The following is a 16,633-nucleotide window of genomic DNA, read 5'->3' on the forward strand; positions in this document are numbered from 1 at the left end:
TTGGCTTACATTGGCTTAGAACACAATCCTGTTCTCGACTGGAGTTCTGTTGAAATCGTCAGGTGGGGTTCTATTTGAAGTTTCATGTGTCTCATTCTACCAGCATGGACATCACATTCTTCTCCATTCTCTGCTCCCCCAGAATTGTCGCATGCCATGGCTTTTTGGATGTATTCTCTAAGAAGGCTGACACACTTCCTCCTCGTCGGCTGTATGATTGCACAGTCAACCTTATTCCTGGCGCTAATCTCCCTAAAGGTAAACTATGCCCTCTGTCTATTCCTGAGACTCAGACTATGGAAGAGTATATGCAGGAGAGCCTAGCCAAAAGGTTCATTCAGCCTTCCAAGTCACTCGTGGTAGCCAAATTATTTTTTGTTGAGAAAAATGATAGATTGCTTTGACCTTGCATAGACTACAGGGGGCTAAACAAGGTCACCGTTAAGAATTCGTATCCTTTGCCTTTAATTTCAGTTTTTTTCGATCAACTGAGAGAAGCGACTATCTTTTCAAAGATTGATCTCTGGGGAGCTTACAACCTGATCCGCATTAAAGAGAGTGACGAATGGAAGATGGCATTTAATACTCTGTAGGGACACTATGAATACTTAGTCATGCCCTTCAACCTTTCTAATGACCCGGCCGTCTTCTAGGATCTTACTAATGATGTCCTGGATGACATCCTGATCTACTCCCAGTCCCTGGAACAGCATTGCCATAATTTCAAACGCGTCCTACAAAAACTTTGCGAGATCTACCTGTATGCAAAATTCGAGAAGTGCACATTCAAAGTTGACAAGGTCTCCTTTTCAGGTTATTTTATCACCCCTATAGGGTTCTCCATTGATCCCAGTAAAGTGCAGGCAGTTTTGGATTGGGTCCGACCATCGACCTTCAAGGCCATCCTTTTGTTCTCCAACTATTATCGGAGGTGTATCAAATCCTTCTCCACTATTGTGGCTCCATTAGTGGAGTTAACTAAGAAGGGTGCGGACACTACCAGTTGGCCGCTTAAGGCTATCCCTTATCCTGGGCTTTATTCTTCACCCACTTTAATTATGTTGTTTTTTTCAGGCTGGGACCAAGAACACAAAAGCGGATGCATTGTCAAGAAGCAGCTGGTGAATTCTAATGATCCCATCAATCCTACCACTCATATTCATGTTAGTCTGACGCACAGTTTGGCAGAGCATATTCAGTCCTATCAGTCTCAGGTACCTCGAGGTAAACCTTCAGGACGTTTGTTTGTGCCCGACAGATTCAGAAGAGCAGTCATTGTGGACCATTCCAGCAGAGCTTCTGGTCAACTGGGGATTTCTAAGACTCTTGAGTTATTGTCCCAATCGCTTTGTTGGCTGTCTATGAATCAAAATGTCAGAGATTTCATTTTGGCATGTGACATCTGTGATAAGGTTCCCCGTGTAGCTCCTGCTTGACTTCTCCTTCCACTTCTGGTGCCTTCGATGCGATGGACCCACATAGCCATGGACTTTGTGGTTGACCTCCCTGCTTCTTCATGCTATAGCGTCATTTGGACAGTGATGGATCGCTTTAGTAAGATGACACATTTCATTACTTTAGCCAAGCTCTCCACTGCTAAGGTATTACCTAACATCTTCATCCAGCACATATTTCACCCTCATGGTTTACCACAGGATTTCTTGAATTCCTTATGTTTGGCCTTGGGAATGAATCTCAGTCTCTCCTCGGGTTACCATCCTCAGTCAAATAGGCAAACTGAGCCGGTCAATGAGTCCCTGGAGCAGTACCTCCGGTGTTTTGACTCTAAGTGTCACAACGATTGGGTTGAGCATTTACCACTGGTGGAATTTGCATAGAACAATTCCTGTCATGCTTCTTCCTCTGTTTTCCCATTCATGTGTGTTACTGGCCAGCATCCCATAACTAATTCCTTCGAACTTTCTTCTGGAGTCTCTCAGTGTCCTTTGTCAGTCTCCCAGCTCAAATCTGTTTGGAGCAAGGTACACCAGGCTCTTCTGAAGGCATTGCTCCACTCTTAGACTCTAGCGGATAGGCACCGAAAGCCGTGCAAATTCAAGGACAGGAATTTGGTTCGTCTGTCTACAATGAATATCCAGCCTCGCCAGCCATCTCACAGTTGGGCCCTAGATTCATCGGACCATTCTGGATTTTTGCTCAATGATCAATAACACCTTCCTACTGAAACAGCCATACTTCTTGAGAAGGTTCAGAGCCAGATGTCCCAGAAGACCTTCTCCCCTAGTTGTTCAAGGTCATCAGAAGTATTTTGTTGAGAGGATCTTGAACTCTAAATTTGTGCAGGAACAGTTGCAATTTCTGGTCCACTGGAAGGGCTATGGGCCAAAAGAGAGGTCTTGGGTACCTGAGAGGTTTGTGCATGCTGCGAAACTTAGAAAAGCCTTTTTCTGGGAATTTCCCAGTAATCCCGGTTCTAGGGGTTCCTTAACCCCTTGTCAAGGGCGGGTACTGTTACATGCCTCCGTCATGGCCTATTACTTTCTCCTGCTTCGACTGTCTCCCTAGTCACCTGGCAACATGGACGCCGAAATGGGACGGCGCCTGCAGTTGATGTAAGACCAAGATGCCGGGCTGCTATAGATACTGCTGGGACTACTGGATGACGTGCAGCGTCCCAACTGTCAGTCTTTTAACAATTGGTGTACCTGCGTCTCATTGAGGGAGGATTTTTTTTAACTCTGCCTTGACCGGCATCACATCACCAATTATAGTTTACTCTGCCTGTGTAAACTCTGGTCCCTGTCGGCCCTGTTGATTCCCATCTGCCAGTTCTGTGGAATCGACTATATGTCCTGCCTTGTCTGTTTGCCGCTTGTCGTTCCAGTGCGGCCTTTGCTACCTGCCACGCTGCATCAGTGGCATCTGCCTATGATCTCACGCCCCATGCCATCAAAGCCACACATCTGTCATCAAGGCCGCAAAATCCACACCCTCAAGTTTGAGGCTCAGCCCACAAGGCCATGTTTTGGCCCTCAAAGCCACATCTCGGCCCACATGGCCATGTGTCAGTCCTCAAAACCGCATCTCGGCCCTCAAGGCCACATGTTGGCCATTCAATGTCATACCATCTCAGCGTCCATTCCATCAAGGCTGCGTCTATATTATCTAGGCCGCACCCTGGCCCTCAAGGCTGCACCTCAGCTATTCAAGGCCACACAATCTTCGTGTCCATTCCATCAAGGGCACACCTTGGCTCTCAAAGCCGCACTTCACCTCTCAAAGCCAGACCTAATCCACACAATTACTATCTCTCTGTTCAGTGCCAGCCTGAATCCACCACCAGCCGCTATATACCACCTGATCACTAGTATAGCCATGTAAGCCTCTACCGTCCCGAGTATAAGACCAGGCGGCAGCCTAAGTACCAGTGTGCTTACTAGGGAAAAACAGGAGGCTGTTATTGGCAGCAGACCTCGTCCGAGTGATTCTAGAGGTCTTATGCGGTGACTTACTGGTGATCGTAACACTCTGTCCATTGTTTAGCTTCGTCCATCAGCAATCGAAATACTGTTTGAATGTAGCGCGTCACTTGTAGGTAAGGTAAGAGCGGGATACTAAGGTGTGGAAAATTGCTTTGTAGCTGACTGAGTGTGCAAGGCTGCAATGTACTGACATTCAGAAATTGATATAGATATTTCAACCTTTGGAGAGACCATCTTTTAATATAGTGTGTAGAGTAGCCACCAGAGAAAGCAGGATTTCGTACCATTGGGAGGAAAAGGGTGTATGATTGGGAAATCTTTAAAAGTGAGTGGAGCTGCCTCCAAGCGCTGCAAGTGGTGGGCAAGAGCAAATTGTCCATAATCTCTTGTGGTAGCAAGGTAGGTTGGGTGTGAAGCAAAGCTCTAAGGCATATCATATACCAGGGCTAAAGGCTTGTTCTAGTGAGAAGGAAGTGTAATTATTAACCTCACTAATTCAATCCATGGCAGAGCGGAAGTTGGATTCTATCGAAAAGCTTTGTATGCAAGGAAGGTTCATTCCCCCCCAAATCACTTTTTTTTTTTTGGAAGGTTGGCATTTCTTTGTTAAGTGTTGAAGATCTTTTTTTTTATATAAGGAGGGGTAATATTTGAATCATGTAGAAAATATGAGAAGAGCTAACCATTTTAATTATGTGGCACCTGCCTACATAAGAGAGGTATCTCTCATTTTCAAAAATCTGTTTGTATTTGTGCAAGAAGCTTCTGATAGATCACCACATAAGGATTAGAAGGATGGGAGGGGATTGCAATACCTAGGTAATTTAGGGTGGAGGCTACCCACTTGAATGGGAAAGTGTTTCCCCAGCCTAGTCGAGCTTCAGGGCAGAATACCAGTGCTTGTTTTGGTGTTGATAATCTGAAACCCTGCTATAGATGCAAAGTCCCACAATTTATCCATCGATAAATGAATATCTTGTTTGGGGTTGTGAAAATATAATAGAAGATTGTCCGCGAAGTGGAAACCTTAATTTCATGGCTATCTATGGTTATGCCCTGCCATCCAGATATCCTGCAATAGCAATTACGCATGCAGTCTCACTGCGATAGTATGCTAATCCATTGCGATCGCTATGCTGTCGCAGTACAACATAAGGAAGCCCACTTTACCTTACACACATCTGCAATCCTTAGCAATACTGCGAAACCATCTGTAACATCGAGTACCATCGCAGCCTCACGCACACTTGCACAGTTCTGACCTTACTCAGGAATTGTTAACCTCGTCACAAGCTAGGAGTACTCAAGCTGCGTAGGGCATCGCAGTGGATAATTTATGCACGCCCATGCACCAGCGTTCAAACTCACTGGCATGCCTGCGTTTCAGCAATCACATTCCTGTCACCACCCACAAATGGCACTTCCTGTCAATCACTCTGCGATGGGTCTGCGTAGTCACATACCGGTGTTTCTTGTATCAACTCCACTACCAGCAGACCGGTCCTGTGCCACAGGGAACTATTCTAGTGCAAAAGCTTTGCAAGCATTGCCAAAAGGAACTCATAATTCTTGGACTGCGTTTGGTAATTATAAATGCTGGACACAATCCTCTATTAACTTCAAAAGACTGTTTTGATAATGGACTGACATATGGATATATGCTCCAAATTAGTTACAGTGCTCGGGACTGATTATTCATTCATGTGGATTGGGTAATTTTTACTTTATACTAATGCTAATATAGTTATAGCTGTAGTTATAGCTAATATAGTTTTATCTATATACATTTATGTGTATTTTATTACCTTTATTATGTGCTCATGAATTCTTTGAGATTTAATTTTTTATTGACTGATTTATGTACACAATTGTTATTATAGAGCGCTGTTTCTATTTATTATTTATTAAAATTTTTTATTGTATTTACATTCAGTCATATACTTTAAATGACAAATGTTGTTTGACAGTTAATCAGTTCATATATATATATATATATATATATATATATAGATAGATAGATAGATAGATATATCCCAAAACTTTGAATTATTATAATTATTAGAATTAGAATTTCTTTTATAATTTTTCTTACTTTCAAACATACCTTACACTGACTACATGAATAAAAATCATTACAGCTCTTCAACCATTTATTTTCTTTTATTTGGGGCAAGTTACTTTTCGTGCGTGCCCCCGCTTTTCGCCCTATTCAATTCCAAAGGATGCGGAAACGGGACACGGTGAAACGCAAACAGGCGAAAAGTGCTGTCAGATTTGGGGAAATCAGCCTGACACCCCCCAAAAGATGCACTAACATTGGGGATCAATGTAGTTGCCCCCAAATAGCCATACTGAAGCTTTTCGGAGTACTTTAATGCTCTCAATAGCTGCTAATTAGCGTTTGCACAAGTGTTGAAGAATAACCTTTAGCAGGTTTTTTTGGGTGAAAATAAGTAGTCCTAGCAAATTTGGGGTACATAAAAATGGGTGCAAGCATGGTTAAAAATCACAAAAGTGAAGTTTAAAATAACTTGAAAAACGCACCTTCCCCATATTTGCAGACCGCCCAAAAGCTTATTTCGCTAGTTTTTAAGTTTGTACCCCAACTTGGTTTTTTCTGCCCCCTTTTTCAATGGCAATTTTTGCGGTGTTCCTCATTTTTTTTATTGAGGCAGTTAACCTTTGTCCCAAGGGTGCAGGGTGGTTTCCCCACCTTTGCACCCCAAAACCGCAGTTCTGCTTATGCGAAAAGTCTTTGAAATTGAATAGGGCGAAAAGTTTCCGCCTGGCGAAATGACGTCACCCGCGATACTTTTCCGCGGATTCGGACTTATCGCGGCTAATTGAATACGGACCTGAGTTGTAATGAAGAGAATAAATGAGTTCTTATCCTGTTTCTTCTTATTCTTGCACTCCAATAATGTAGATCTACTAAAGCTTTTGCTCTTCTCTTAGGCTGGGTACACACTAGACCAGTAGCCTCCAACCTGTAGCTTGCGGTCTTAATTTTGGTAGCTCACCTAGCTGCAGTACTGCGAGGATGAAGTGACCACTGATATGTGCTCACCGTGGCATCGACGCAATGGGTGGAGCCACAGGGAAGCACATCAGGTGATTGCCGCAGCCTCCACAGCAATCACCTGACGTGCTTCCTCGTGGTTCCACCCATGGCGTCTACGCTAGGCCGGAGCGATTGACTCCCATCCAGCCCTGTCAGAAAATCGCACAGCAACCCTGCCTATAACTTTTGCTCCTCTGCTGCACGTACCTCCTTGGAGCCGGTAATTAACAGTGAAATGTGCCAGTGCTTAAATTCAATTTACAAACTACAACAATATCACTGTAGTAATTAAATGCATTGTTATTTTCATTAAATGACCTTCAATTGTTCGGTTATCAGCCAGATTTTTTTTTCTATAATTTTAGTAGCTGTTCAGGAGATGTAATTTTTATAAAGTAGCTCACACCTCAATTAAGGTTGGCGACCACTGCACTAGACGATATGTCGTCAGATCCAACCAGTCGGACCGACTTATTGGGCACATCGTCTAGTGTGTACCATCTATGTTGCTGACTATGCCCACAACCGCGTCTTTACTACATGCAGGGGGATGTCGTTAGCGAGTGCCTTGCTGCTGAATGCAGCATAGCCCCCACAGTCGCTTTGTCTCTGTCCTCATTGGCTAGTTTGTATGCACTTGCCTATGCTGGGGCCTGTCGCTGCCGATGTCGGGCTGGGTACACATTGTCTAGTGTGTACTCAGCATTACAGTCATTAACCAAATTGTCTGGATATTTCTTCTCTTTAAATCTTTCTATATATATATATATATATATATATAAATATGTAGTTAGGTGCGGCCGCCAATCACAATCCCGACTTCAGAATGCTGGCAAAGGATTTATGATAGGCGTCGAAATGCCGATGCCTATCATAATCCCGATGCCTGAATCCAGGACGACGTGTGCCCGAACAAGGTAAGTCCAGGGCGCCCGTCCTGTTAGCCGCGGGGAGGGGGGGTTAGTTTAGGGCAGTTAACGGGGTTAGCGTTAGGTTTTGGGGGAAGGGTTAGGGTTAGGCACCCCTAGGGGGGAGGGTTAGGCACCCCCAGGGAGTGGCTAAGGTCAGCCCCCCCCCGGAGGGTTAGTTAGGTTTAGGGAGCGGTAAGGGGGGGTTAGGGCTAGGGACCCCTAAGGGGGGTTCCGGGGGGAGAGAGGGGAGGGTTAGATCACTTTCCTGCCGCTATTGGGATTTCCTGCCACTGGCATTTCAATCCCATTCCGGTATAGCACCCCTTCAGAATTCAATGTGATCTTCTCTTTATTGCAGTATTGTTTCGATTCATATTCCAATGGTGTTTGCAGCTTTTGCAATCCAGGCAGTAATAAGAGTCAGTTGCCACATGAAATACCTGCAGAAGATGATACATTTTAAAGTCAATTCTTGAAATTAGAGAAGCAATATATACAAGAAACAAGACAACTCGCAATGGCAAAATTTGCATCCAGATATTTTGCCATTGTGAGGATACAACTCGACCAATGTAATAGAGTGCAAATTTTTAACTCGCACACTATAACTAACCTTAAACTCATAAAATATACACCTGCTTTAGGCTAGCGAGTATAGCCTGTGCAGATCCGAGTTACACAAAAACATGCGCAGATCTATGAGATCCGTGCATGCTTCTGTGTTAAAAAGGTAGTAAAATGTTAAAAATATAAAAACAACAACGTGGGGTCATCCACTAAAAGCACAAACAGCATCAGGCTTTTCTGAGCCAGTCCTGGTTGTGAAAATACAGGGGGAAAAAAAAGTAGTATTCGCCTGTATTTTCATCAACCAGCATCGGGCTCAGGGAGCCAGTCCGGGTTGTAGAAATACAGTGGACAAAATGTCAGGTGATAATGCTTTACCCGGGGGACCCAGTGAAATGGTTCCATAACTGTGGCATTACACCCCACTAGAAAGAGTACGGTGCTGGTTGTGGAAAATGCAAGGGTTTCCTATTAATTTTGTCCTCTGTATTTCCACAAGCAGGACTAGCTCACTGAGCCCATTGCTGGTTGGTGAAAATACAGGTGTATTCTACATTTTTCCCCCTGTATTTTCACAACCAGGACCAGCTCAGAAAAGCCCGGTGCTGGTTGTGTTTTTATGGGGGGACTCCACATACTTTTTATAATTTTTTTTTTTAACACAGAAGCCTTCACAGATCTCATGGATCTGTGAAGGCTTCTGTGTAACTGGGACCTTGTAATGAAAGTCGCATTACAAGGTCCAAGTTTTCATACAAGAGAACTCACATGGACTCATACAATGTAATAGCCTCAAACTCCGATATTCGCAGGCTATTACATTTGCCGAGTTGTGGGACAAACTTATACCTTTAAATGTGCAAAAAGGTACGAGTTTGTCCTGCAGAAATCACTCGGACCCTGTTACATTTACCTCATGAAATAAATTATCCATGCACCAAAATAGATACTCAAAAAGTAAAACATTAAATGAAAAATAAAAACTGAATATCCCAAAATAAGTATTGGAACAAGAAATTGGAACAATATTAAAACAAATAGAGCCGTTAAGAAAGGAAAAACCAACAACACCCAGAGCGGTTGGGTATGATATCAGCCACCAGGTGAAATGCCAACGCTGGAAGCCTGATCATGAGAGATCCCGACAGGGGCATATAAGTACACTAACCCTCCCTTGGTGATGCCTAACCCAAACTTCCCCCGGGGGGTGCTTAACTCTCCCACCAGGTGGCGCCTCAATCTCCCTCTCTGCCCCCTAAAACCTAACCCTCGGGGGTGCCTAACCCTAAGTCCCCCCGGGAGTGCCTAAACTTAACCCTCGCCCCCACCCCCACAGCTAAGAGCTACGATGGGCCGGCTTACCTTCATTCAGGAAGCCATCTGTCGAGATTCTGGCATCGGGATCTATACGGGCGTCGGGATTTCAACACCTATCTTTAGACCTGAGTCAGGATTTAGAAGCTGGGATTTAGATAGACGTCTTCCCGCCCGTCAGTATTTCAACTGCATCCCCACCGAGAAAACCAAGAAGATACCACTCCTACAAAGAGAACATTTTTAATATACACATGAAATCCCATATAAACTTATAAGGAATTCCTTCCAATCAGGAGTTGAAAGAGCAAAATGGGAAGAAACAAGTTATTTTAAAACACTACTATAGAAAGTAGAAGCTATAATACCAAAAAATCCCTCTAAAATTGATATACAACCAATGAAAATTAATTATACAGAGGAGTAAGATGACAAGGATTTCTTAGAGTTCATATGGGGCCCAGACAAACCAATGGAGCAAACATACAAAAGTAAGAAGAAGAGCAGCACATAAGGCACCGAGGAACAAGAGGAGGGAATAGAAAAAGAAAAACAACTTCAAGAAAGCGTTTTTTATTTAACCCTGTGAAGCGTGTCCCCTAGCTGTAGAATTACCTATCCGCTAGTAAGAGCCCAGTGCTGGTTGATGGAAATATGGGGTAATCCTATGCATTTTTTCCCCATATTTCCTCAACCAGGACCACCTCAGGAGCCCAGTGCTGGTTCTGCTTGAGAGATGCGACCTTACACCATTTATTATCTATTTTTGACACTTTTTTTACACTATACACACACAAGCCTGCACGGATCTCACTGATCTGTGCAGGCTGCATGTTCAGCTGTGTTTGGCTGTGGTCAGACACAGGGAACACTGGGAGAAAACAAAATCTCATAATCCATCTGAAAACAAATCAGCAAAACACGATTTTAGTGTTTTGGCTGACAAAACTCTACTATGGCCCTGATTCAGAGCCGGACGCTCTGACCAGAGCGCTCGCTCTGAATCAGGGCCCTCCATTAATATGGAGCGTCCTCCTGGACGCTCGTATAGCTGTGGGTCACCACCCACAGCATATACGAGCGTGCAAAAAGATAGTCACGATGGTCTTGACCATCGCGACCATCGGACTTGCGAGGGAAACCCTGTGGTCGGGTTTCCCAGCCGCAAGGCCAGAAGTGATTTTGGCTCTATCAGAGCCAAAATCACTCCCACTGACATCACTAGTGATGTCAGTGGGGCCGGCTTCAGACGGTAGGCGTTCCCATGGGAACGCCTCCGTCTGGCAGGCACGCCCACCAAAGGGGGCGTGCTGTCAATCAACATCGGCAGCACGCCCCCTTTAGTGCGAGACCCGGAGCGATGGAAAGTCCTTCGCTCGCCGGGTCTCGCGCATGCGCACGACGGAGCTCCTTTCCTCATGCGCAGTGGGGACCATCGACCCACTTGCGAGCGTACTGCCGCTCGCGAGTGGGTCTGAATGACCCCCTATGTCCCTACGATATGGCGCGTGTTTAAACTCGGGCCAGACACAATCCTTAGTAAATTAACACCTAAGTGTTTTTTACATTTGAACTACAGATTCCAGAGGGCCATGGATGACAATGTATGCTGGCACCTGTGGTTCCTCAAGTGCTGAACAGACTAAGGGTGGGGAATATTAAGGCACATTGCGTGTTCCACCGCTATAGTGTCCCCACCCCAACTTGTTATCGACTAGTGGCTTTTTTTGGGTTAACCCAAAGGTGTTTGTCCCCCTGATTTTTATGCTACAAGCCTAGGGTTTGAGCGCTGTGTTGTATACACAAGACTACATTGCTAGTTTACACTGATTTGGTGTGGGACATTTGTACATCTGTCTGAGTCTGAATCCTGTATAAAAAGGGCTCTAATGTGAGCAACTGATACTTTTCATTTTGTTACAGTAGGTTCCATTGTGCTTCATCTGCAACTTTGTACTGTACATGTGTAAAACCAATTCCTGTGCAGTTAAATTCACAGCCTAGCGATTCTGGTACACTGTAAACAACTTTTCACTGCATCTGTGATGTGAATAAAATGCTAAAGTTTAAGCAAAATACAGTATTGCCGGAACTTCATATGATACATGCCAATTTAGAGGCAGAAATCACTAGAAAACCAGTGAGATTATACTCGTACTTGCTGCAAATTCGTATTCTATTTCATTCTGCCCTTGCTCCTCAAAGTTTTCCATTCCAACAATGACTCAATGTAATATATTTTGATATATTTTAGCATTAATATATCCAAATTAAAAGGCAAGAAAGACAAAGAGAATATAAAGAAGGAACTACTCAAAATCTAAAGCTATAGGGGAATAATGCAGAAAAAAAATGTACATAGTGCAGGATGTCCAATTATTTTAAGTTATATTTAAAATGTAGTCTGAGCTGATAGCAAAAATTCTTGCCTTATTAAGCGCTGAACGCAGATTCTCGATGGCCGGGAATCTGCACGGGACCCGTACTATACATGTCCAGTACAGGTCCTGCATGATCGCATGCAGAGTGGCAGCAGACCGTCAATGATTAACAGTCTGCTTCCGTTTGTTGGCGGGAGTGCGCATTGACGGCCTCCGCTTTGGGAGGGGGGGGGGTGGTCGTGGAATGAGGCCAGGATCTCTGTTGGCTGATAGAGATTTCCTGGTCTCTTTCTTGTATCTGTGGCAGATTATACGATGCTGCGTTAGACACCGCAGCTCGGATAAGTTATGAATACAGGAGGCATGATGCCTCCTGCTGTATTACCATAATTACAAGGATGGAATTGCAAAACTGCTTGCATGCAGCTTTGCAATTCCATCCTGTGCTGAATCAGGCCCAGAGTGTTAGTTGAGAGTGGACATTTCATTGGAAGACAAAACCCACTTTACCTGTTTAAAACAATCAGAGAGTACAGCTTTACAGCTACTAGGGCCAATATGTATAGTGGCAGATCCAGTGAATAGCACATAATGTACATGATAAATACAATATATATATTTTTTCTTTAAATAATACCTCACTGAACTACAACCCAAAACTGCAATTTCAGTTTTGAAACTATTTATTCTTTAAGTCCTTTTAACATAAGCAAGAAAGAGCTTTTATAATGTGTACAATGTATAACAAAAGCATGTGAATGGTACAGTTCTCTTTGAGTAAATACTAAGAAATCTGATAAGGCAATTGTTCTCTTTTTCTTTCTTTCTTTCTTTCTTTCTTTCTTAGGGGCATATTTACTACAATCCGCATTTAAAATGCGGTTGTAGTGTGATATTTAAATTGCAAATTTAGGAAACATCACTTGAATTTATAAAAAAATCACTTGCAGGGACAGGGTTTGCGAGAAAGCTCTATCCCTGCAAATCCTCTTTCTCACAATTCTTTGTCAGAATCCCAGGCGCCGGCATCCTGACTGCCGGAATCCCGAAGGTAAGTAGCGGGGTTAGGGGAGGGTTAGGGTTAGGCACTAAGGGGGGAAGGTTAGGGTCAGGCACCAGGGAAGGAAGGTTAGGGTAGGGAGAGAAGTGTCGGTAACCCTGTCGTGATACCGGCGTCGGGAATCTGACCAACAGGATCCCGATCTCCGGCATCCCGTGCCCATCCAGGTTAGGTTTAGGTTGCGGGAAGGGGGTAGGTTAGGTTTAGGCACTGGGGGGAGGTTAGGGTCAGGCACCGGGGAGGGAGGGTTAGGAGAGGGGGAGGGTTTCGATACCCACCGACAAGTTTCAGTATTCTAACTCTGTTATGATGCCAGCATCGGGATTCTGACCGCCAGGATCCCGAGCTCTGGCATCCCCTATCCATCCTGGTTAGGGTAGGTAGAGGGGAAGGTTTAGGATACCGACCGACAAGTGTCGGTATTCTAACCCTGACGGGATGCCAGCGTTGGGATTCTGACCACCGGAATCCCGAGCTCCGGCATCCCGTATATGAAACCTGGTTATGAGAAAATGCCTTACTAGTTTGGAAAAAAGATTCATATGATATGCCTTCTGACACACAATATGTAATAATGACTTGAAAGCTGGAATGTAAGTAAAAGTCTTATGCAGTTTTATTCAGTTCTTCCTTTTGATCTGTCTTAAAAACATTTAGAGGATAATAGCATGCTCAGATTTACTCCTTATCAGCTGACTCTGAAATGTGACTCTTAAGTCAATTGGCACTGTGATTCCTTCATCTGATCCAGTCACTTATAATATAGTATACAGTGGTGCTTGAAAGTTTGTGAACCCTTGGAATTTTTATATTTCTGCTGAAATTTGGCCTGAAACTACCTCAGATTTTCACACAAGTCCTAAAAGTACATAGAGAAAACCAAATCAAACAAATGACACAAAAAAAAATAGACATGCTAATTTTGTTGTTGACGAAAATTATCCAATCTGTGAACGACAAAAGTATGTGAACCTTTAGGTTTAGAAGATATTTTTAAGGTGAATATAGAGTCAAGTTTTTTCTATCTATGGGATGACAATCATGTGGGGGTGGACAACCTGTCTTTTTAAAAGAACAGGGATCTATCAAAGTCTGATAATTACAACACGTTTGTGGAAGTGTATCATGCCACGAACAAAGGAGATTTCTTAGGACCTCAGAAGAAGAGTTGTTGATGCTCATCAGGCTTGAAAAGGTTATAAAACCATCTCTAAAGAGTTTGGACTCCACCAATCAACAGTCAGACAGATTGTGTACAAATGGAGGAAATTCCAGACCAGTGGCGTAAGTTCATCCCAGACACCCGGAGGCAAGTTATATTTTGGTGCCCCCCCTCCCCCGTCACAGCCGCTGACACTGTAATGTAGCTTTTGCAAGCAGATACTTCTGCAGTTGCACACAGCATATAGGCATTCCATGGAGGAGTGGGACAGAGAGTTGTGGGTTTGGGGGGCGCTGGACGAATCACTCTGACAAAAGAAGCTGCTGAGAAGCAGCAACACCAATGAGTAGGGACAAGCTATAGATAGACGGAAGTAGCAGCTGATAGTCTGACACAGAACTCTACACTAGTGTATGGTGGCTTCTCAGGTGCCGGGAATGGATCCCATGTATTGGGCGGCCGTGACGGTACACTCCGATTACATAGATACAGCACTAAGTGGACTGAATATGTTAAGGACAATGGAGGTAGTGCCCCTTCAGTGCTGGAGCCCAGCGGCAGGCGCCTCCATTATCTCCCATAGTTCTGCCCCTGCTTCAGACCATTATTACCCTCCTCAGGAGCGGTCGACCAACAAAGATTATGACAAGAGCAAGGCGTCTAATAGTTTGCAAGGTCACAAAGGAACCCAAGGTAACCTCTAAGCAACTGAAGTCGTTTCTCACATTAGCTAATGTTTATGTTCATTAGTCCACCATTAGGAGGACATTGAAAACAATGGTGTGCGTGGCAGGATTGCAAGGAAAAAGCTGCTGCTCTCAAAAAAGAACATTGCTGCCCGTCTGCAGTTTCCTAAAGATCACCTGGACAAGCCAGAAGACTATTGGAACAATCTTTCGTGGACAGATGAGTCCAAAATAGAGCTTTTTGGCTTAAATGAGAAGCGTTATGTTTGGAGAAAGGAGTCCACTGCATTCCAGCATAAAAAGCTCATACCATCTGTGAAACACGGTGGTGGTGGTATCATGGTTTAGGCCTGTTTTGCTGAATCTGGCCCAGGACGACATGCCATCATTGATGGGATAATGAATTCTGAATTATACCAGAATATTCTAAAGTGAAATGTCAGGACATCTGTCCATGAGCTGCAACTCAAGAGAACGTGGGTCATGCAGCAAGGCAATGACCCAAAGCACACAAGTCATTCGACCAAAGAATGGTTAAAGAAGAATTATTTTAAAGTTTTGGAATGACCAAGTCAAAGTCCTGACCTTAATACAACTGAAATGGTGTGGAAGGACCTGCAAGCAGGCAGTTAATAGGAGGAAACCCACCAACATAGCAGAGTTGAAGCTGTTTTGTATGGAGGAATGGTTTAAAATTCCTCCAAGCCGATATCCAGGACTAATCAACAATTGCCGGAAATGTTTAGAAGCCGTTATTGCTGCACAAGGGGGTCATACCAGATACTGAAAGCAATGGTTCACATACTTTTGCCGCTCACAGATATGTGATATTGGATCATTTTCCTCAATAAAAAAATTTCTCCTTTGTTTGATTTGGTTCTCTTTATCTACTTTTAGGACTTATGTGAAAATCTGAGGTAGTTTTAGTCGAAATATAGAAAATTTTGAACAGTTCACAAACTTTCAAGCACCATTGTAGGTATTTTACTATGTATCAGAATATGATTGGTTAATGGAGAATTATTACTGAATATCTCACTTTTGCAAAGAGTATTGCAAAGTTTGTCTCACATTTATTTGCCTTTGAATATATTGCGCGCCTCCTGTAACAAGACTTTACAGGATGTTGTGCAAGTAGATGCAAAAAAGTAGGCATTATACAATATGAAGCAAAGAGATCAGAAGAGCCTTCTCCATCTTTATAATGCATTTTAAAAATAAATTCTCCTTTAGCTTGATAGCCATATACTTTTTCTGCTTTGCTCAAGTGTTTTTTTACCAACGCATTGTAACTTTCTATATTTGTGAGGATTCAATGCACATCACATGGAATTATACTAATTGGAAAATTTAATAAATGATTAGTGTGTTAACACAGTGGTTAGCATTGTTGTTTCACAGCACTAGAATTATAGGTTTTATTCAAACATGGAACTCTGTGTTGACCTAGGTTTATGCTGTGTTTTCCGGCTTCTTCCCACATTCCAAAAAACATCATGTTAGGTTAACAGTATGCTAACTAAAAATGGATCTTTATGCGTTTGTGTTTCTATGGAAGATAAATTAGTCTGTACAGTAAGTTTCAATCGGCAGTGACTGTTGTGAATGATTAAATATTCTGTACATTGCTGTAATATGATTTCACTGTTTAAATAACTGGTAATAAATAATTCATCGTTTATTTGGTTTCTGCTCTTTGCATGTTAAATTCTGTAGAACTAAGTAAGTGTATGAAGTAGTATTATTGGGCTATATTTAGCTCTGCTGTTCCATTGTCCTGGATTCAGTACAGTAACATCCTCATTACTCACTGTTACTTTTCTTATGTTTGCTTCCTCCTGGGTGTCCAAATAGAGATACATATTTCCTGTACTGTGCAGCTTTTCAGGACCCTACAATTGTGTAAATAAGAAATAGATAAGCCATAATATGCTTTAGGAGGAGCTGTGTGCTGACAGCACTGTGCATTAACCTTATTTCTCCCTTACTGTTCAAGACGTGACATGCTATGCTTGGTTTGTACGCTTCTCGTTAAATCAAGAAGACAC

General features: G+C 43.2%; 1 protein-coding gene across 3 annotated transcripts in view; it reads left to right on the forward strand.

Annotated features, from left to right (window-relative positions):
• AKAP7 (A-kinase anchoring protein 7) overlaps window positions 1-16,633 on the forward strand; it is a 306,535-nt gene that overhangs the window by 188,662 nt on the left and 101,240 nt on the right. The gene's annotated exons all lie outside the window — the stretch shown is intronic.

This window comes from Taudactylus pleione, unplaced genomic scaffold (assembly GCF_031769625.1).
Source record: "Taudactylus pleione unplaced genomic scaffold, aTauple2 ptg000326l, whole genome shotgun sequence".
NCBI lineage: Eukaryota > Metazoa > Chordata > Amphibia > Anura > Myobatrachidae > Taudactylus > Taudactylus pleione.